Genomic DNA, 22,040 nt, shown 5'->3' with positions numbered 1-22,040 from the left:
TATTTTCTTTGAGCACCATTTTAGCTCTCAAAAAATTTCAGATTTTGACTTGGGGGAAAATGGATGGTTGTCTCTGTATTGAACATGGACAGATCTTATTTTGGTCATTATTCCCTAAGCAATACACTGTAACAACTATTACATGGCATTTGCATTGTATTAGGTATTATCAGTAACCCAAAGATGATTTTTGATTTTGAGATGAAGACTTGCTCTGTTGCCCAGGCTGGAGTGCAGTGGTGCAATCTCGGTTCACTGCAACCTCCGCCTCCCAGTTCAAGCCATTCTCCTGCTTCAGCCTCCTGAGTAGCTGGGATTACAGGTGCACATCATTATGCCCGGCTAATTTTTGTATTTTTAGTACAGACAGGGTTTCTCTGTGTTTGCCAGGGCGGTCTCAAACTCCTGACCTCAGGTAATCCACCCACCTCGGTCTCCCAAAATGCTGGGATTATAGGCATGAGCCACCGCGCCTGGCCCAAAAGATGATCTTTAGTATTCAGGAGGATGTGTGTAGGTTATATGCAAATACTCCACCATTATGTATAAGGGACTTAAGTATTTGTGGATTTTAGGGAGTCCTGGAACCAATCTCTTATGGATAATGAGAAATGACTGTTCCTCTCTTTTTCTGGGCACAATATTTTTTAAAGTTTTTAAATTACAAAAGTAGTATAACAATGTTGAAATATCTAAAGAAAAAGTTAATGTGTATTTCTTTACTCCCAGGGTAACCACTTGTAACAGTTTAGCATGTGTATGCCCTCATTTCATTCCATATTATCCTAATGCTGCATGTGAATAATTGGCCTAAACCATCCCTTACTGATGAGCATTTATATTGCTTAAATTGTTTTGCTCTTATAAATACATTGCATTGAACATTTGTTTTAATAAGTTTCAAATTTTGAGCATTTCAGATTTCAGGTTTTCAGATTAGGGTTGCTCAACCTGTCACGTGGAGGGAGGTTTCATGTATACTTCACCCAGATTTCACCAATGCCAAAATCTTACCCAACTCCAGTACAGGATCAGAATTAGGAAGCTGACATTGGTACAATTCACAGATCTTATTGATTTCACCAATTTCAGATGTAGTTGTGTGTGTGTATGTGTGCATAATTCTGCACAATTTTATCTAGTGTAGGCATGTGTAACCACCACCACAATCAAGATACAGAACTGTTCTACCATAAAGATTCATTATGCTGCTACCTTATAGTCATGCCTTTCCCCCTTCTTACTCCCAGCCTCTGGAAATCACAAAGCTGTTCTCTGTCTCTATAATTTGGTCATTTTGAGAATGTCATGTAAGTGGAATCACACAATATGTATTTGATATTGGCTTTTTCCCACTTAGCATAATTCCCTTGACATCCATTGGAGGTGTTGTGGGTATCAATAACTTGTTCCTTTTTACTGCTGAGTCATATTCCATGATATAGCTGTTCCACAGTCTAACCATTTGCCCAACTGAAGGACAGTTGAAGTGTTTCCAATGTTTGGCTGTTACAAATAAATGCAATGCTTTTCTAATAAATAAAAACCCAAATCATAAAATTCTAAGAAATGACACAAATGTTGAATTTGACACCATTTTTGCACTTTTCAAAGAAAGGGAAAAGTTTGGCTTCAGCATTGTTAGTGATTGGCAAGTCCTTGGTCTGAAGCCTCCTTTACTCACCATGAAACATAAACTATGCTCTCTTGAAATCAGTGCACATCTGTGCTGGGGCAGGGAAGCAGGCCTGGTCTTGGCTCAGTTAATTACCCAGTGATTTTATACTCCTGGTAAGACCAGGCTCTGGTATGTTATGAGAAGTTTGTTCAAGTCCCTAAGGCCATTCTCCATAATAATGTGGCCATTTACAATGAGTTATAGGTGATTTGGCTAACACATTCTTCATTGTTAATAGGGTAGTTCATTTGTTTGAGATTTATTTAATCTTTTTTACAAAGCCAGGCCCAACCACAGGGGGAACTTGGAAGATGGTATTGCAGTGTTCTTTCAGTTTTTAGGCAAAAACAATTCTCTTAACAATGGTTCCCGCATCATAAAATGTTTTAAAGGAATTTATTTATTCGTTTGTTTAATAAATAAATATTCATTGAACACATAATATGTGCTAGACACTATTTTAGGTACCAGGAATATAATGGTGACCAAAGCAACCCGACATGGTTACTACCCTCATGAAGCTTGTATTCTAATGGGGGAGACAAATTAATCAAATAATCACAAGGAGAAATGTGAAGTTACAACCGGAGCACATTCTATACTGGAGAGATGCTATGAGATTGTTTAATGACCTGATTATTTCCCAAAAGCCCTACCTCCTAATGCTATCATCTTGGGTGTTCAGATTTCAACTAATTAATTTTGAGGGGACATAAGCATTCAGTCCATTGCAATCCTGAACCAGAAAAAGAAAATTAATGGGACAGTTGACAAAATTTAAATAAGATCTGTAGGATAAGCTATTGTATTCTTAATTCCTTAGTTTTGATAAATTATGTTTATGTACCAAGTTACATTTGGGGAATCTGGGAATTCTTTATACCATATTTACAACTTTGTACAAAGTCTGAGATTACTTCTAAATGGGAATTTTTATTTAAAAAAATTAAAATGAAGATTAAAAAGGGGGCTCCCCACGTAAGTGCCCAGGGCAATAAATAAAAATAGACTCACATCTTAGAATATCATTGTGAAGTTTTAGAGCACCACAGTTAAAGAAATATCTTGAAGGCTTTCAGAGAGGGGAAAAAATAGATCACATATATAGTAATGAAAATCCTATGGGCACAAAACTTATCAATGGCATTATTGAAAACTACAAGTCACAGCAAAATACTCTTGGTGGTAAGGGCTCAGTGACCTCATTCCTTACAGTAGTTAATAAGTGCTATCTTGGAAGATGTCCTTACTGTGTCCACATTGGCTGTCTGGAGCTTACAGGATGTAGTAGTTCCTTGGGGAACTCCTGCTCTTCTTAGAATGACTCCCTTCATTGCTTCCTTTGCTCTTCCCTCCCTGTTCCCAACATGCTAAGGTCACCCCCCAGAAACCCTATTTATATGTGACTCTGCCCCTCTGGCTTCAGTGGATGGAATTAAGTAGTGAATTTTTTATTCTAAATAGGCCATTCAATGTCCCTTCTTCAGGAATTTGGAAAAAGGATGGAGAGATCTCTCTGAGCTAGACTCATCAGTGGAGGAAATGTTACGACTCATGGACAGTGGCATTACCATCTGCTTTAGGAATGGAGCAGCCCCTCTGTCTTCAAGAAAAAAGATTAGAGCACAGGGAGAAGAAAACAGAAGCAAGACAGGTAAAGAAATGCCTGGTTGCAGTCCCTCCTGAGACCAGGCAGCAGTTTTGGTATTGGATTTCTTTAGATGTTTATTGTCCTTAAAATAAACTCCTCTTTTTATTTATCTTAAATTGATGTGTTACTTGGAACCAAATGACTTAAGTAATAGAGAAAGAGTGTTTGGATTTCCAAATATCTTAGCCTAAGAGAGTGATTTAGATAGTTTCGATGAAATTTTGTAATATGCTGTACTTTCTGGCAGACCAGCCTAATCCATAAGGGATGTGATGAATGGTGGAGAATGACCTCATCAAGCCCCAGTGAATGTACATTGTTGGGTGGTTTCCAAACTGGATGGTTAATCATCAGCATTGCCTGGAGGGCGCTTTTTAAAAATGCAGATTCTGGACTCCCCTCTCACCCTTAGCTATGGAAGGAGAACAGTAGAGGGAAAATGGGGGATAAATTAGTTTTGCGTAAGGGTGCCTGGATAGTTTTGAAAGATTCCATGTCAGGTATTCAACTTTCTTTTAGTACTTTCTCAAACAAATCAAAACAAAACAAAACAAAACAAAACAACTCTTGCTGATAATGTGCTTGTGCTTATCATAGCCCTTTTCTCACTTTGCAAAGAAAGATAGACCCATCACCATCCCAAATCATGATGGCCTTGGGTATGAGAATTCCCAGGACACCAAAGAGAAGGCTCCTACAATGATGTGGTTCCCACATAGGGCTTAGAAACCCTTATTTAGAAAACCTTATTTCTAAGAGTAAAACCAGCATTAGAAATAGGCATTTTGGCTTTGAGATATGTGGTTGAGTGTGATGGTAGGAGTAATGATAATTGTTGTTTAACATCTTTCGTCTTTAATCTGAGCAGCCCTTTCCTAGTGGGTCCTCTAAATAAGGCAGCTGTTAAAGAATGCATTACCTGGTGAGGAAAAGAAGAGGATATTGGGCTGGGTGTGGTGGCTTATGCCTGTAATCCCGGCACTTTGGGAGGCCGAGGTGGGTGGATCACCTGAGGTCAGGAGTTTGAGACCAGCCTGACCAACATGGTGAAACCCCATCTCTACTGAAAATACAAAAACTAGCTGAACATGGTGGCACGCACCTATAATCCCAGCTACTTGATGCTGAGGACAGGAGAATGGCTTGAACCTGGGAGACAGAGGTGGCAGTGAGCCGAGACTGCACCATTGCACTCCAGCCTGGGCAACAGAGCAAGACTCCACCGCAAAAAAAAAAAAAAAGATATTGGTATGAAAGAGTGAATGCCAATATATTTAAATATTGATTATTTTTTTACCTCTCCAATTACTTATTCCTAAAATCGATTAGAAAGGAACCCATAATCATATACACCTACTATGTACCCACAAAAATTAAAAAAAAAAAAATTATAAAGGAAAGGGAAGCAACTATAAACAGCCAAAGCAGTACAGGTGAATGATTCTGATTATTTTAAATGTTTTTCATGAGTACCTAATTTTTCAGGAATAAGCCATGGATAAATTTTTTATTTATTTTGGATTTGCTATATATTATTACATAAATATAGTTAAAATTAATTATAAAATCGTATCATGAAATATTTATTTCAAATATGGTCAGTTCTCATCTTTAAAAATCTGTTTTGAATAGAAAAAAATTTTTTTTAGAGACAGGGTCTTGCTCTGCCACCCAGGCTGGAGTGCAGTAGCATGACACTAGCTCACTGTGGCCTCAACCTCCTGGCCTCAAGCTTCTGGCCTTCTCCCTCCTTGGCCTAATTCTCATTTTCATTTATTAAATTTTGCATATTTTTTTCTTCTGATAAACAAGAAATAAAATGCTAGCTTCTGGAATTATTTTTTTTTGCGATGCATACACTTTTCTTTCATTAATTCATAGGGAAATTTTGATCATGTATTTAGACAAAATTATAGGGTTTGATATTTTTTAAATTAACAGACTTTAAGAGCAATTTTAGGTTTAAAGAAAAAAATGACTGAAAAGTACAGAGAGTTCCCACATATCTCCTTGCCTTTCCCTCGGCCCCTGAAGTTTCCCTGATTATTAATATCTTGCATTAGTATGGTACATTTGTTATAATTGATGAGCCAATTTTGATTCATTATTATTAACTAAAGTCCACAGTTTACATTAGGGTTAATTATTTGTGTGTTGCATTCTATGGGTTTTTACAAACGTATGATGACATATACCCACTATAACAGTATCAGACAGAAGAGTTTTACTGCTCTGAAATGCTCCTGTGGTCCACCTGTTCTTCCATCTCTTCCCCACAACTCCAGGAATAACCGACGTTTTACTGTCTCCATAGTTTTGCCTTTTCCAGAATGTCATGTAGTTGGAATCATATAGTATGTAGCCTTTTGCGATTGGCTTCTTTCACTTAGTAATATGCACTTAAGGATCCTCTGTGTCTTTTCATGGCTTGATAACTCATTACATGTTAGTGCTGAATGATATCCATTGTATGGATGTACTACGACTTGTCTGCCCATTAACCTGTTGAAGGAAATTGTCTTCGTGTTCAAGTTTTAGCAATTATGAATGAAGCTGCTATGTTTATTATTAACTAAATAATAATATGCTATATGTTATTGGCATAAATATGTTATTTATTTATTAACTAAACATTCATATGCAGGTTTTGGGGTAGACATAAGTTTGGGTGATACCAAGGAGCAAAACTATTGCTGCATGATTAAGAGTGTTTAGTTTTACCAAAAACTGCCAGACTGAACTTTCACCCTGGCTGTATCATTTGCAGTGAATTGAAGGTTTTGTTGCTCCACATGCTCATCAGCATTTTGTGTTGTCAGTGTTTTCCATTTTAGCTATTCAAATAGGTGTGTAGTAGTTACTAATTTTTGTTTTAATTTATAATTCCCTAATGACATATGATATTGAACTTCTTTTCATATACTTACTTCAATCTGTATATCTTCTTTGGTGAAGTGAGATCTTTTCAGGTCTTGCCTATCCTTTATCAGATATGCAAATATTTTCTCCCAGTCTGTGGCTTGTCTTTTTATTTTCTTAATGGAGTTTGATTTTTATTCTTGATTCTTATCCTTTCCCAGAAAATGAACACCAGAGTTCAGTTAAAATAAAATTTTCAGAAGAAGATTATACCTTTTATGATACCTCTAACTTTACAAATAACCTAAAAATTTAGTCACACATTCTATCACATTTTTATGAGGTATCCGTTTGGTGCAAAAGTAATTGCAGTTTGTGCATTGTTGAAATTTGCCATTTGATATTGGAATACATTCTTAAATAAATGTGGTTATGTTATATACCATTTTAAAGCACATTTCTCACTTCTTTTTTGCTAATGACTTATTACTTGCTGCTTATTTTATATTTATTTTGTTTTATTTATTTTTTTGAGATGCAGTCTCGCTCTGTCACCCAGGCCAGAGGGCAGTGGTGCAATTTCGGCTTGCTGCACCCTCCGTCTTTTAGGTTCAAGCAGTTCTCCTGCTTCAGCCACCCAAGTAGCTGGGATTACAGGAGGATGTGCATAGGTTATATGAAAATGCTATGCCATTTCATATTAGGGACTTGAGTATCTGTGGATTTTGGTATCTGAGTGTGCTTACACAAATACACCAATTTATGGCCAGGTGCTGTGGCTCACACCTGCAATCCTAGCTACTTGAGAGGCTGAGGCAGGAGAATCCCTTGAACCCAGGAGGCGGAGGTTGCAGTGAGCCGAGATCGTGCCATTGCACTCCAACCTGGGTGACAGAGCAAGACTCCATCTCAAAAACAGTAAACAAAAAAACACCAATTTGTAATAGCCCTCTTTCTAAAAGAATTCTCTATCAATAGACTTTTGGCCAGGCTTGGTAGTTTACCCCTGTAATCCCAGCACTTTGGGAGGCTGAGGTGGGTAGATCACTTGAGCCCAGGGGTTCGAGACCAGCCTGGTCAAATGGTGAAACCCATACAATGATTAGCTGGGCATAGTGGCTCACACCTGTAATCCCAGCTACTCAGGAGGCTAAGACACAAGACTCACTTGAGCCAGGGAGGCAGAGGTTGCAGTAAGCTGAGATCACGCCACTGCACTCCAAAAAGTCTTTTTGTTTTTGCAACAAATTTGGTTGTGATTTACTAATACCAGTTTGAGCAGGTCAGTTCACCCAGACCTCTGGGGCCAGTTTCTTTATTTATAAAATTAGACCAGCAACTATTTCTTTTAGGTTTCCTCAATCTCTATAATTCTTTTATTTTATTATTGTCTTAAAAGTGTCTGGAAAACATTTTTAAAGTACTATATAATAATTATTTCAATATTTTTTCAAGTTTTTTCCCCCACAAAACATGGAATGACTGAATTTATTAACATGCTACTGCTAAATTTTTTTAAGTGAGCCTAAGAGTGAAAAGTCTAAATAATCAGTTGAAGGCATTTGTTCCAACACCTTAAGCTTTGGAGTTTGAAAAGTAGACTGTACAGTCTCCTGAGCTAGAACAGAGACAATCTGGAGGCTGTCAAACTGCCTATTATTTTAAATTCCAGACTCACAAGGAGTTGCAAGTACTGACCTAATACTGCTTTGTTATCAAAACGCCCATTTGTATTGCCATTACATAGCCTAGATAAACCTTAAAAGACCTGTTTACTTTGAATCTTTAGTTATATGGTAATGCATATTGTTTCTAAAACTTTTTGGAACAGATGTTATAATTCAGAATCACAGTTATCTATCTAATTGTTCTAGCTAACAAAGCTTACAAAGTGTGTAACAAATTCTTAGATAACACTGCAAGGCTATGTTAGAGTTTTAATGGAATAGCCAGGATCTTGTTGTTCTAGGCAGAACAAAAGTTCCTTTATCTTTTCTGCAAGGAGTTGGCAGTTCACTCAAGGGCATTTCTAGCTTTTCAAAATGCAAATTTACAAGCACATTGCCTACATTTAAATATACACATATTTTTCTCTTTTGATCTGCACAGCAGTTCTCAGCAATAGACAGGGGTGCTGCTGTTAGTCACATTTTGGAGAAGCTGAAACAGAGAGACTGAGGCTTTCTCACTTTTGCACTGCTTCTTAGAGACAATAAAGCAACAAGTTTATTGAGCCCTACTAGGAGCAAGTCATTGTTCCAGTCCTAGAAGTCATCTATAATATCCTGGCCTTAAGAGACTTTCCTCTAGACCTGGGCAGGAGAACAAAGCTTTGGGGAGCCACAGTGTAGTAGAGTGTTCCTGTGGACCTTCCCAACACAAATGCCTCTCTGCCTCTCTTGCCTATGCCTTTGTTTTATCATTCCTGGGCACTACTTGGCTTGTTAGCTTCTCAAATAGCAGCCAGAGATCATTGATTTCTGACTCTAGGGCAGACTCCAAATTCTGGAATTTAGGGACATTTCTCCTGAATACAATAATGTGGTAGCTGGATCCATTGAGAGATTAATTTCTCTTAGGTTTCTTATAGTAAGAAAACATGAAAACAATAAGTAGAATTTTTCCCTCTTGGTCTTTGACCCCACTCTTCCAAGCAGTCAAGTGAGCCTGCTTTTGTTCTCTAGTGGAATTAAAAGACTTTTCCTTACCCAACCTCTCAAGCCCTAGGTTCCTAGAGGTGCTGGATTATCCAAGAAGCAGAGGGATCTCAAAAGCCGAAGGGGGCTAAGTGGACCAGCTGCTCCCAGGTTGTACCCCAGACAGGACTGGACATTTGATGGGGATGGGGAGCAGTGGTGTTGGGGGACAGACTGAACACCAAGAACCATTGCCTTTGGTGTCACAATGGAAGTTTTCTATGACTCTGCTTGATACTGAGTGTAATGGAGAGAATAGGGTCCTTCACCTTTGAACAGACCCTGCAGGTTTGGTCAATAAGCATCTGGTACTGTGATGGCCTGAGAAATAAAGCCTCTTCTACTATTTTTTGGGTACCACATTATCCTACCCCTATCCCTACTGTTGGACTATCCAACTCATACTCATCATTAAAAACTCATACTCATCATCATGGTGATGACGTACCATGCACTGAGATACACCATATACCTGGCACACTGTTTACTTAGCAGGACAGTTTGTGAAAAATTTCACGTGGCAGAATAACTTGATTACAGAGTTAACTGTATCTTGTGTTCAAGGCTGTAGGCTCATCAGCAAAGAATGAGAGGAATTTTTCCAGATCTCTTCCAACAAAGAAGCCTAGGCACTGTGTTCTGAAACCTTGATGTCTTTTGACCTCTGGGAAGAATGAAATGGTGTTTATTTATAAAGGTCTAAAGCACAAATGGAAACGAAGGACTGAGCTTCTGGATTTTATTTGGACTGAAAAATGTTTTAAGATAATTTGAATTAGATGCTTGCATTTAAAAAACAGGAGTTTTCATATAAAAACCAAAATTTCCAGTATCTCTTTAAAAATCAGAAGATTTGATAACATTCAGCCTAACTTCTTTGTGACAACAGGCAGTTGGAGATGAGTTGGAGCTCCACTCAAGCAAGAATGCTCTTTCCAGTTTGCCACAGTACCCAGGATGCCTCTCTATGGTATCAACATCATTAAAGAATATTTCTGCCTGGCTTCTATAGATACTTCCGTTTTTGATCTTCAATCTGAGTCTATTGATGGGAAAAGAACTGAATATTTCTACTTCATTATTGAGGAAGATTGGCTCAATCTCAGAAGTGCCTTCCTCAAATCTGGACAAAGGAATAGGATCTGGGACCTATCCATTGATGCTATATGAGTTTAAAGGCTTCCAATTATTTATTCAGAAAAATATGTAGTGCACACAATCACTGGGTAACGGATAGTTGTCATGTATCATTTCAAAATAAAAATTGGATAATGTTGTTTACAGCTTGCATTTTTAATTTACTGAATATATTTAAAAATCATAAATAAGGTCCAGGTGTGGTGGCTCATGCCTGTAATCCCAGCTCTTTGGGAGGCTAGGGTGAGGGGATTGCTTGAGGCCAGGAATTTGAGAACAGCCTGGGCAACATAGTGAGGCCCCATCTCTGCAAAAAAAAGAAAAATAGCAGGATGTGATGGGTGTGCCACTGTAGTCCAAGCTATTGGGGAGGCTGAGGTGAGAGGATTGCTTGAGACCAGGAGTTCAAGAAAGACTGCAGTGAACTATGATCATACCACTACACTCCAGCCTGGGTGACAGAGGGAGACTTTGTCTCAAAAAAAATATATATATGTATATACATATATATACACATCTTGATGGATAGCACAGATGGGTTCCTATGTAACCCATATGTGTGTATGGATATATATACACACACACACACATATGGGTTATATAGGAAGCAATGAAGCAAGACTGTCTATTTGAGTTAGCCAGTCTTGCCGTATTAGTTTCCTGTGGCTGCTGTAACAAATTATCACAAGGTTGGTGGCTTAAAACAACAGGAGTTTATTCTTTCATAGTTTTGGAGACCAAAAGTCTGACATAAAGGAGCTGGCAGGACAGTGCTCACTCTGAAGACTCTAGGGGAAAATCCTCCCTTGCCTCTCCCAGCTTTGGTGGCATCCCTTAGCTGTGGCTGCATAACTCTAATCTCTACCTCTGTCTTCATATGGCCTTATTTTCTGTGTTTCTCAAATCTCCTTCTGCCATTCTCTATAAGGACACCTATCACTGAATTTAAGGCCTGCCCATATTATTCAGGATAATTACATCTAGAGATTCTTTTTTATTTTATTTACTTATTTTTTGAGACAGGGTCTCACTTTGTCACCCAGGCTGGAGTGCAGTGGCATGATTTCCACTCACTGTAACCTCTACCTCCCGGGCTCAAGAGATACTAATGCCTCAGCCTCAGCCTCCTGAGTAGCTGAGATTACAAGTATGAGCCACCACGTCCAGCTAATTTTTGCATTTTGGGTAGAGATTGGTTTTCACCACATTGGCTAGGCTGGTCTCCAACTCCTGGACTCGAGTGATCAGCCCACCTAGGCCTCCTAAAGTGCTGGGATTACAGGTGACAGCCACCAGACCCAGCATGAGATTCTTAATGATATCAGCAAAAACTCCTTTTCTTTTCTATTTTTCCCTCCTTCCCTCCTTCCTTCCTTCCTTCCTTCCTTCCTTCCTTCCTTCCTTCCTCTCTCTCTTTCTTTCTTTCTCTCTTGCTTTCTTTCATCAAGGTCTCACTCTGTCACACAAACTCAGGTGCAGTGGAATGATCACAGCTCACTACAGCCTTGACCTCCCAGGCTTAGGCCATCCTCCCACCTCAGCCTCTTGAGTAGCTGGGACCACAAGCATGTGCCACCACAGCTATCTTTTTTTTTTTTTTTTTTAAATTTTTAGTAGAGACGAAGTCTTACTATGTTGCCCAGGCTGGTCTCAGACTCCTGAGCTCAAGCCATCCACAGCCCTGTCCTCCCAAAGTGCTGGGATTTACAGGCACAAACCACTGCCCTAGATCCCCTTTTCTAAATAAGGTCATGTTCACAGGTTCCAAGTGGACATATCTTTTTGGAAGCCACCATTTAACCCACTATACTTGGTTAAATTATTTTCTTCTTAAAAATTATTTTTTAAAGGAGTGATTGGTTTAAATTTCCAGGTCTTTTTATCACATGGCTACATGGTAGGCAGAACTGAGCTATGGCAGAACTCACTGAGTGGCTCCAGCGGGGCTGGGGGATATACAGTAACAAATGGGCCACACACCTAAGAAACATGCAAATATGCTCCCTGAGCTTTGCTATCCAGAGGAAGTGGTGGTGAAATTGCAGCAATAAGGTTAATGATCTTTCTCCCTAGGCTGTGGGATTTGGATTACAAAACTCAACTGAGGCTTCTTTGAGAATTGAATAGCTTCCACTCATGCACTGTCCAAGATTTCTACAAAGTTGACTTCAACAAAAGGTATTTTGTTTAGCAGACAATAAAGAGGTGTTTTTTTTTTTTTTTTTTTTTTACAGTTTTATGTATTCTGCCTCCAGGATTATACATTGAAGGTGTAGGTATGGTTGGCACTTGCTCCCTTTCATATTTCAGGAGTCATCCTGACTATCTAAAAGCTGGATTTTAAAAATTATTCAGATCGGTGAAACATCTAGAGCCTTCACTGTGGATGAGGCTATGTGTGGTGCTCAGGGACAGGCATCATTCTTTGAAATGGTAGGCAAGTCTCAGCAGAGCCCCTAAGAGAGTATTCCTGCACTGTCAAAAGAGTTACCGTAAATGGGAATATTATAATAGTAGCTAACCTTTACCAGGGGCTTATTATAGGCCTGGCTCAGTCCTAGGCTCTGGCATGTGCTGCATTTATTCTTTCATTTAAGCTCTGTAATAACCCTATGAGACATAAACTATTATTATTTCCATTTCAGAAATGAGAAAACTGGTGCATGGAGAGGTTAAATTCTTGCCCAAGGTTGGGAAGCAATGAAGCTGAGCTACAAACCGGTTAGAGTAGCTCCAGAGACTGTGCTCATAACCACTTTGTAATCTGCATCTTCTGACCCATTTCTGACAAAATTGTGCAGTGGGTGAGGCTGTCTCCAGCGTTTTTCCATGCCCTCACCCCTTTGCTTTTTCCTTTCTGAGGCAGCGTGGCATAGCAGAAAACATATGGATGTTTTAGTCAATCTAACCCAGCTATGTGAGCCTAGACAAGTTAGATAAACTTCCTGAGCCTCAGTTTCCCCATTAAAAAATTATTTTTTCAAGACATGGTTTCACTCCTATTGCTCAGGCTGGAGTGCAGTGGCGCGATCTCTGCTCACTGCAACCTCCGCCTCCCAGGCTCAACTGATCCTCTCACCCCACCCTCCCGTACCTGGGACTACCGGCATGTGCCACCACACCCAACTGATTTTTGATTTTTTGTATAGGCAGGGTTTCACCATGTTGCCCAGACTGGTCTCCAACTCCTGGGCTCAAGCAATCTACTCGAATAGGCCTCCCAAAGTGTTGGGATTACAGGCGTGAGCCACTGCGCCAGGCCAGTTTCCCCATTTTGAAATGATAATTATAATGACAACTTCATAGGATTGTCCTGTGGATTAAATGATATAATGTGGTGGATGTTGCGGTGTGTGGTCCAGATCACCCTTTCAGGATCAAGGCACTCTTCTCTGGCTCCCCTCCTGCCAAGAGAATTACCTGTTAACAGTTCACAACTGAGCCTCGGCCAGAAATTGTCTTCAGCTGAAGGTATTCAGTCCAAAATTGTGCCCCTTCCCAGGGGCATCTGGCATCTACTGACTTATCAATTGTGTGTAGGAAGAGCATGAAGGTCCACTCCCTTACTTCAACTTAGGACACCTATGAAGGGCCAACCCAGTTCTAGCAACTTCCTGGAGCAGGATTGGTTGAAACCTCTAACTATTCCTTCATTTTTTCCTCTACCCAATCCCATTTCCTTCAGTCCTCTCAGGAATTGGTGCTGAGATCACTTCCCAGTGAACCTCTACATTCAACTCTCCATTTCAGAGTCTGTTTCCTGGGGAGTCTGACTTACACCAGCTAATGTATACAGAACGCCTGACACGTAGTACATATTCAATAAACTCTTTCCAGTGTTCCTACCCATCTCATATTCTTCCTACTGCAATGCCTCACCACCCCAGAGCACTTGTGCCTTGAACTACCTGTTTCAGTGAAATTTAGCAGCCCCACATCTTGCCACAGCAAAGCACCTTGTCAAAAGCTGGTTAGTCATGGGTCAATTAATGTCTCTGTTCACCTGGGTTGAGGGGTTCATAACCTCCTAGACTGCATTAAACAGTCACAGGGTGAGAGCCCGATTCTAGAGGAGATCCAATTACACCATGTAGGTAGCTGCCCACAGCCCTAGACATAACAGGCTTCCAGTGAATGTTTATTGTTGATGATGTAAGGCCACTACTGACTCTGCAAAATGAACACTCAGTTTGCAGACTCTAAATAGGCAGAATTCAAAAACTAGACACAGATACTTTCTCAACAGTGAGTGCTTTGAGAACTTCACAAAATTTGGAATTTCTGCTCCGTCAGCAACATGCCTAAGAGATCTGAGCACCGTGGTCTAAAAACTATAGGGTATAGATAGAGCAGAAAGCAGCAGCCACAGTGTGCAGGCAGCAACACACAGCAAGAGGGCACACGGTCCTGCACCCTGGAAGTGTTGCTTGCAGATCCTCTGCCCACTCCAGACTAGGGGACTGTGTGGCCAGGAGGAAGAAATAGTCTGTGGCAGCCCTGCGTGTTGCGCTGTGGGCAGGCGACAGACCTTGCAGAAAACCTAGTGGGCTATTTCACACAGTGATCACTGTAGGGCAGTAATGGGGCTTTGATACTCCACTGTGTTGCAAGGTAATATAGACTTTGATGGATTTCAGAATGGACTTTGATGTCCATAATGGTACTCTGTAGCCAATGGCATTGGCCTACTGCTATTTTAAAGGCACGTGGTATAACTTTATTAGGGAGTACACCTGAGAAATGACCTGTGCTTTAAAAATAGCAAACTAGGCTAGACACAGTGGCTCATGTCTATAATCCTAGTGTTTGCGGGGACCAAGGCGGGAGGACAAAGACCAGCCTGGGCAACACAGTGAAACACCATCTCTAAAAACATTTTTAAAGATTGGCTGGGTGTGGTGGTGCACACCTGTAGTTCTAGCTACTTGGGAGGCTGAGGCAAGAGGATTGCTTAAGCCCAGGAGGTTGAGGCTGCAATGAGCTATGATCATGTCATTGCACTCCAGCCTGGGCAACAGAGTGAAACCCTGTCTTAAAAAAAAAAAAATTAGTAAACTATATGGCACAGAAAGGCCATTTTGGATTGCTTATGTTGGGAGGTTGAGAGGTATAGAGGAAGGAACACAAGCTCTGGCAAAATTAACCTGGTTTCAAACTGGGTCCACTACACCCACCCAATTGTTAGAAAACTTTCTGTAGAGACAGTGTTTTGCTATGTTGCCCTGTCTGGTCTTGAACTCCTGGACTCATGTAATCCTCCCACTTTGGCCTTCTAAAGCACTGGGATTACAGGTGTGAGCCACCACACCTGGCCTCTTCTTTTATAGTAATAAATTATGTATGGCTTCTATTGGTTGCCCTGCAAAAGACTGTATTTCTAATCCTTCCTGGCATCTAGGTGTGACCATGTGACTAGGTTCTATAAAGTGTGATGAAAGCTGAAGTGATATATGCAACTTCTGGGCCATATCCTAAAGAGAAAGGAGCTTGTTTTTTCTACCTCTTATTTCTTTCTGACTAAAATGTAGCTGTAATAGAAGGAGTGGAAGCAGCCAATATGAACCACAAAAAACTACTGGTTGAGGATGAAAGTGCTAATTGAATACACCAGAGTTTACCATATTAGCCTTGGGTTCTTACAGAGTGTTATGTGACAGATATAAACTTCTATCTTATTTAAGCTACTGTTATTCTGACCTTTGATGTAGCAGATAAACAAGTATTTTACCTAAACTCTTAAATCTCAGAAAGTTTGCCAGTTACGTACCTTTCTCATGAATTTACCTGGGACACGCTCCACCAACATAGGGGAATCAACCAAGAAAAAAGAAACCATGAGATTCAGGAAACAGAGTATTTAATACAAGGTAGAGACAATGGAAGTACTCGGGAATCTAGTTTAGCTATATGAAAACAGAAATTTTCAATCGCTAGTGGCTTCGACGAGGAGAGGTTTTCTCTCACCAAATGAAAGATCCAGAAGACAGCAATTCCTGGCAGGTACAGCTGTTCTATAATGTTCTTAGTAGAGACTCAGTCTCTTTCTAGTTTTATATTCCACCATTCCCATGGTGTGCTTTTTGTACTCAGGTTTACAAGATGGTTGCTGGAACTTCAGCCATCACTCCCATGTTTTAGACAGCAGGAAGGAGGAAGATTGATGACAAACTGGAGTAAAATCCAGCTGTTCCTAGAAGCCCCACCCAACAACTTCCGTTTGCATCTCATTGGTCATAAATTAGTCACATGCCTGATCTTATTTGCAAGGAAGGCTGAGAAATACAGTTTGCTACCCACAACAAAATCAGGATGTAGTTAACAAGGAAGAAGGAAAGAATAAATATTGCATAGGCAAATGGTTGTTTCTACCTTGTATTTCTTTCCCAAAATGTTTCCATTGCCTATGGATAGTGAGAATATGAATGGTAATGCATTGTTTTCATTTAAAAATTTTTTGTATACTGGTTGTTTTATAGTAAATATGTATTATTTTTTCAATCACCCACACAGAAATATAACAACCAATAACTTTACTTATTACCACATGCTAGGTGTGCTGTAAACAGTTTGTGGTGTGTGTGTGCGTGTGTGTATTTATGAATTTCTCAAAGTAAATCTTTGAGGTGGATGTTACTGTTATCTCTGTTATATATATGGGGAGACTGAGGCACATGGCGGTTAAGCGACTTGCCTAATGTCACTCATTTAGCCAGTGGGAGAGCCAGTGTTGAAACCCAGGGAATCTAACTGATAATCTGCCTTCAGCTCAATGTTGTACTGCCCTTCCTAAAAGGAAATTAAACAAAGAGAATAAAAAGGCAAATGCTGCTCATCTCAATGATAACACAATTCTCACTATTTTCACAAAGGCAAGAGCTGCAACTCTAGCGTCCTTCATATTATGTTGATGTTGTCTGTGTCAGGTAAGATCCTTGGCTGGGGGCCTCCTGCTCATACCACAAAAAAAGAATCATATCCTCCTGAAATCAACCACGTCTTCACCCAGAGGGCAGCAGGCTTGGGCTCCACTCACTTTTAAATACATTTGACATCCTTGGCAGCCCTGGCCATCATCAGTACCACTTAACATATTTCCAAGGAGTCTGGTATGTTTGGGAGTGCCTCCTTGCCTCAGACTAAATTGGCCAATCCACCGAGTGAGTGTCTGAATCTCTGCTAGGCTGGTTTCAACCTGTTGTGTGTACATTAAGAATGAAAAACATTAGACATGTGTCACTTCATCCAATTAAGTCCTACCTTGGTTTATTGATAGAACTAAGGGCCTCATTTACGTCGCCTGACTCCTACTTCAGTAGATGCCATTTCAATAGATTTTGCATCCCTCTGATACCAGCGTCCTCCTTTCTGCCTTTTTCATTCTTTAAATGATTACATTAACTAAAATCACATGCGCTTGAAATTGCATTGACTGTGACTGGTGACATTTGAGAGTTCCAATGTCTCTAAAAAGCCCTGTTCAGTCTGGCATTGAGCCATCTCCAAATGAAAAACCCATTTTCCTGGCAAGAAACAATTGATGTGAACCTAGACTAACAAGGTATTAAAGGGGCCTATGAATTTACAAAGCTAAAGACAGTGTAAAAAATGTTTTCCCTTGTTGGATATACTGTGCATTGATTTGAGATTAACTTGGTTTAAGTTCTGGCAAGTGGGGTTGATAGTTCTTATGTTTGGATTTTGTTATCAAAATCCTGGCAATAAATGATTTTAGCCCTATTATATTTTAACACCCTTGAAACCAGTGTCTGTGTTAGCTTCCTGCATTAAGAAGGGTGAAAATACATTACTCCAGAATTTCCAGAGTTTCTCTTCTCAGAATCCTTTTTGGCATGAAGCTCAATTTCATTTTTCACACATCTTTCCTCAATTCATTGCCTTGTAAGTAGTACTAGCTTCTCCTACTCACCTCACCTTCTTTCTGCCCTTTCTCCTAGGATCTGTGGACTCCCTATTCCCCACCCAGAGTGGGCCTCCAAGATTTGGGTGAGTTGGGGCCACAGGCTTGACTGAGAAAAAAGATCACTTAGCATTTACTGAATCTGGCAGGTACTTTCCTTTAAATTATCCAATTAAATCTCTATAACAAATCTCTCAGGCTGACATTCTTTCAGGTGAGGAAACTGAGACTTCAAATAATAAATTTTCTCTAGGATCCACAATGAGGCAAGTCCATGAACAGTGCACCTGGTTCACAAGGCTGTCTCTGCTGCCTCCTTAAAACCATCTCTTTACTCTGTTCTGATTCAGAAGCTGCAAGTGCCTCATTACTATCTCTTGCCTTGTTATAAACATGGAAGGACTATAATTATAGATAAAGTTCATACCAAGGTGCTGCCATTCTCGTAACAGAGACCTCTTGAAGACTAAATATCCAAAGAAATGAAGCCCTAATGATACACTGCAAGGCATGACATGTAAAGTGTTTCTCCTCCCTAGAGTGAGTCCTGAGAGGTTTCTGGTGGAAGAGGAGGTGGATTTGATTGACCTTTCAGGTGTAAGGAGCTTAGCCTTGCAGCCCATATCCCAGTCCTGGACGGTACGCTCTTTGCCGCTCTTGCAGCTGCTTCTACTCCCACAGTACAGTTAACTTAGCCTGGTGTCCAGATTTTTTCTTTTTCTTTTGGGATAGAGTGTTGCTCTGTCCCCCAGGCTGGAGTCCAGTGGCGTGATCTCAGCTCAATGCAACCTCTGCCTCCTGGGTTCAAGCAGTCCTCTCATCTCAGCCTCCTCAGTAGCCAGGACTACAGGCATGTATCACTACACCTGGCTAATTTTTTTTTTTTTTTTGTAGGGATGGGGTTTCACCATCTTGCTCAAGTTGATCTCGAACTCCTGGACTCAAGTGATCTGCCCACCTTGGCCTCCCAAAGTGTTGGAATTACAGGTGTGAGCCACCACACCCACCCTGTGTCCAGATTTTTTTGTTTTTATGGTACCCTGGTCCATAGTGTCCATAGTCCCTCTTCCTCAGCATTATGCTCCTAGCTCTTTCTGAAAATATAATTCATAACCTATGATCTTTCACTCCTGTTTCACATTTAAAAGAAAATTGATCTCCCTTGTAAATCTGTGCAATTTGCATGCTATCATATACTTGCTGACATGTTCTCTTTCTTCTGTTGGGCTCTGAGGGTTGAGGGATCCACAAAAGGAAGAACCAGGTCTTCCTCAAGCCTTGTCTCTCTGGCTTCTCCAGGCTTGCTGAGCAATAACTGATCTGCTTTTCAAGCACACCGAGCTCCTTCCCACCTCAGGGCCTTCCCACTTGCTGTTCCCTCTGTCTGGAAAGCTCTCCCTGGGCATTTTCCCACAGCAGGCTTCTTCTCATCAACAGGTATCAGAGGCCACCTCACTGGGATACTTCTGACCCCATATAAAGGAGCCATCAATCTCCAGCCACTCCATCACATCCGTTTGTGTTGTTTTCTTCACAGCACTTACCTATTTAATGTTATCACATCTATTTTGATCTCTTTAAAAATCTGTCCTAACTTCATGAGAATAGGGACCTTGTCTTGTTTACTGCTATATCCCAGCACCTAGAAAAGTGTCTGACACATGGCAGTAAATAAATATTGATTAATACATGAACAAATAATGGTATTCAACAAATATTAGTTGAATTAACTGATGCATAAATAAATAACAGAATCTGTTTCCCACCCACAGCCATACCTCTCAGACAGCATAATTATCAACTCCTAGCCGGGTGCGGTGGCTCACGCCTGTAATCCAAGCACTTTGGAGGCCAAGGTGGGCGGATCACCTGAGGTCGGGAGTTCAAGACCAGCCAGACCAACGTGATGAAACCCCGTCTTTAAAAAAAAAAAAAAAAGAATTATCACCTCCTCCATATTACAATAGTTCTAGTTCTCTGAGTAGACTTGGAGCCCAAGTAGGCAAGCACTCTGTCTAATTTATCTGCATATCCTTCCTAAACCCAGCAGAGTGCCTTTCACATCATAACTTCTCAATAAACGTTCCTCCATTTTCTGGTGCCTATCAGAGCCGAAGAAATGCTATCTGGTTTCTTACCAGTGATGTGGCCAACCCACATTCTGTCCTTATGCATAAGCGTGACCATGCTGTGTGATACGATTGCACAGGGTAGAAAAGCATGCCCTCCATGGCCAGCTACTTCCATTCATGCTTCTGGGTCTCCAAGCCAAATGTGCTGAGAGGAGTCATGACAGCCATGTTGTTCATGGATAGGAAAATCAACAGTGTCAGTCATCTTGTTTCCAGTAATCTTGTGCTGATTTTTTGATTGTCAGCAGCACATTGGGATATCTTTAAAAAGCAGCCTTAGTGACGCCTAGAGTCCTGTGCCCCATGGTGACTCAGCAATGAAATCCATGTATAACTAGAGCTTGGATGATTTTCCCACTAATGTGCTTGTTAACTTATATATAGGCCAAAATTATTCTGTTTTTGCTTTGCATAGTTTATCCTTGTCATTTTGACATCTCATTCCCTATAAAAACTTAGTATCATTTTCAAATGTAGAGATTTTACTGTCTTTTCCAAAACATAATAAACCATTAAATCAGACTGACCCATAATTGCTTCCTCAGGAAATACCACAATTTACACTTCTCCATTTAATGATGTCTCTGCCCTACTACCTTGATGTTAATTCTTTTCTCATAGTAAAACCCTAAGCTAATTCAATTAAGGAATAGCGACTGGTGTGAAAATTTTTCAAAGATTTTCCCCAAATCAAATAAATTCATGTTTTCCCCTCTTTCTCCGTAAATTTGTTTTCCTTCTGAAAGAATAGTAAAGAACGATTTATTCTTATAGACACTGAGTTGGCTTTCCTCTAACTGACAAATATTCAGTAATCCTTTCTTCATTCACATTGCTGCCAATCTGCAAAGATCTCCCTTTTAGAGGCTTGACCACTCCCACTAGCCTTTCAGACAGAGAAAATAATGATTAAGTCTAGAAACTCAATTTTCTTTTTTTTCTTTTTGCTAAACATAAGACACAGGTACAAGAGAGTGTTTTTTTTAAAAAATTACTGGGCCTGGCATAGTAGCTTGGGACTGGCGCAGTGGCTCGCACCTCCCAGCACGTTGGGAGGCTGAGGCGGATGGATCATGACATCAGGAGTTTGGCTGGTCTTGAACATGGTAAAACCCTGTTTGTACTAAACATACAACAATTAACCAGGCGTGGTGGCGTGTGCCTGTAGTCCCAGCTACTCAGGAGGCTGAGGCAGGAGAATTGCTTGAACCCAGGAGGCAGAGGTTTCAGTGAGCCAAGATGGTGCCATTGCATTCTAGCTGGGCAACAGAGTGAGACTCTGTCTCGATAAATAAATAAATAAATAAATAAATATTACCAGGTCTACCATATATATTTAGTAGTGTATATATATACTATAGATGCACACCATCACACCAGGCTAATTTTTGTATTTTTAGTAGATACAGGGTTTCGTCATGTTGGCCAGGCTGGTCTTGAACTCCTGATTTCACGTGATCTGTCCACCTTGGCGTCCCTAGGGCTGTGATTACAGGCGTGAGCCACCCTGCCTGTCCCTACCTTATATTTTTAAAACTCATTTTATTGCATGATAAAAATTGTTGTCCATTTGCACATCCAGCCATTGGTAAACATGTGAGAAATTAGTTTTTAAAAATGAGCCTATCAAAATTATATTTTTCAACACCCAGTTAAATATTTCACACAGGCTTTTCTTTTCCTTTTCTCCTTTCTCCAGTTCTGCATCTAACTGATTCTGTTACTATCCTCCTATCCAGATATTGTTACAGCTCTTTCATCAGGATTTATATTTTTCTTTTCCTCTTATCCCTATCTCAATGACTCTGTATTTAGTTTAATTGCTTATGGCTGGTAGTTGGTCTAGTAATTAATTTTAACTTGAAATACTCAATCAGCTTCTATTTTGTGGTCATTGATGTCACTCTTAGAAGATTTAAATGGACTTTAATGTATGTTTTTAAAGAACTTGAAATGCTAGTAACTCTTA

General features: G+C 40.2%; 1 long non-coding RNA gene across 1 annotated transcript; it reads left to right on the top strand.

Annotated features, from left to right (window-relative positions):
* Positions 1 to 3,150: 3,150 nt before the first annotated feature.
* LOC135278039 (uncharacterized) lies at positions 3,151 to 19,447 on the top strand. The gene is made up of 4 exons (XR_010345587.1): positions 3,151 to 3,332; positions 17,977 to 18,025; positions 18,834 to 18,926; positions 19,377 to 19,447. It is a non-coding gene; the product is annotated as an uncharacterized LOC135278039 (long non-coding RNA).
* Positions 19,448 to 22,040: the final 2,593 nt, after the last annotated feature.

The sequence above is a fragment of the Aotus nancymaae genome, unplaced genomic scaffold (genome assembly GCF_030222135.1).
Source record: "Aotus nancymaae isolate 86718 unplaced genomic scaffold, 86718_ANA_hifiasm-v0.15.2.pri h1tg000036l, whole genome shotgun sequence".
NCBI classification, from domain to species: domain Eukaryota; kingdom Metazoa; phylum Chordata; class Mammalia; order Primates; family Aotidae; genus Aotus; species Aotus nancymaae.
The sequence above is the reverse complement of the archived record's forward strand: the minus strand, read 5'-3'. Positions and strand labels throughout refer to the sequence as shown.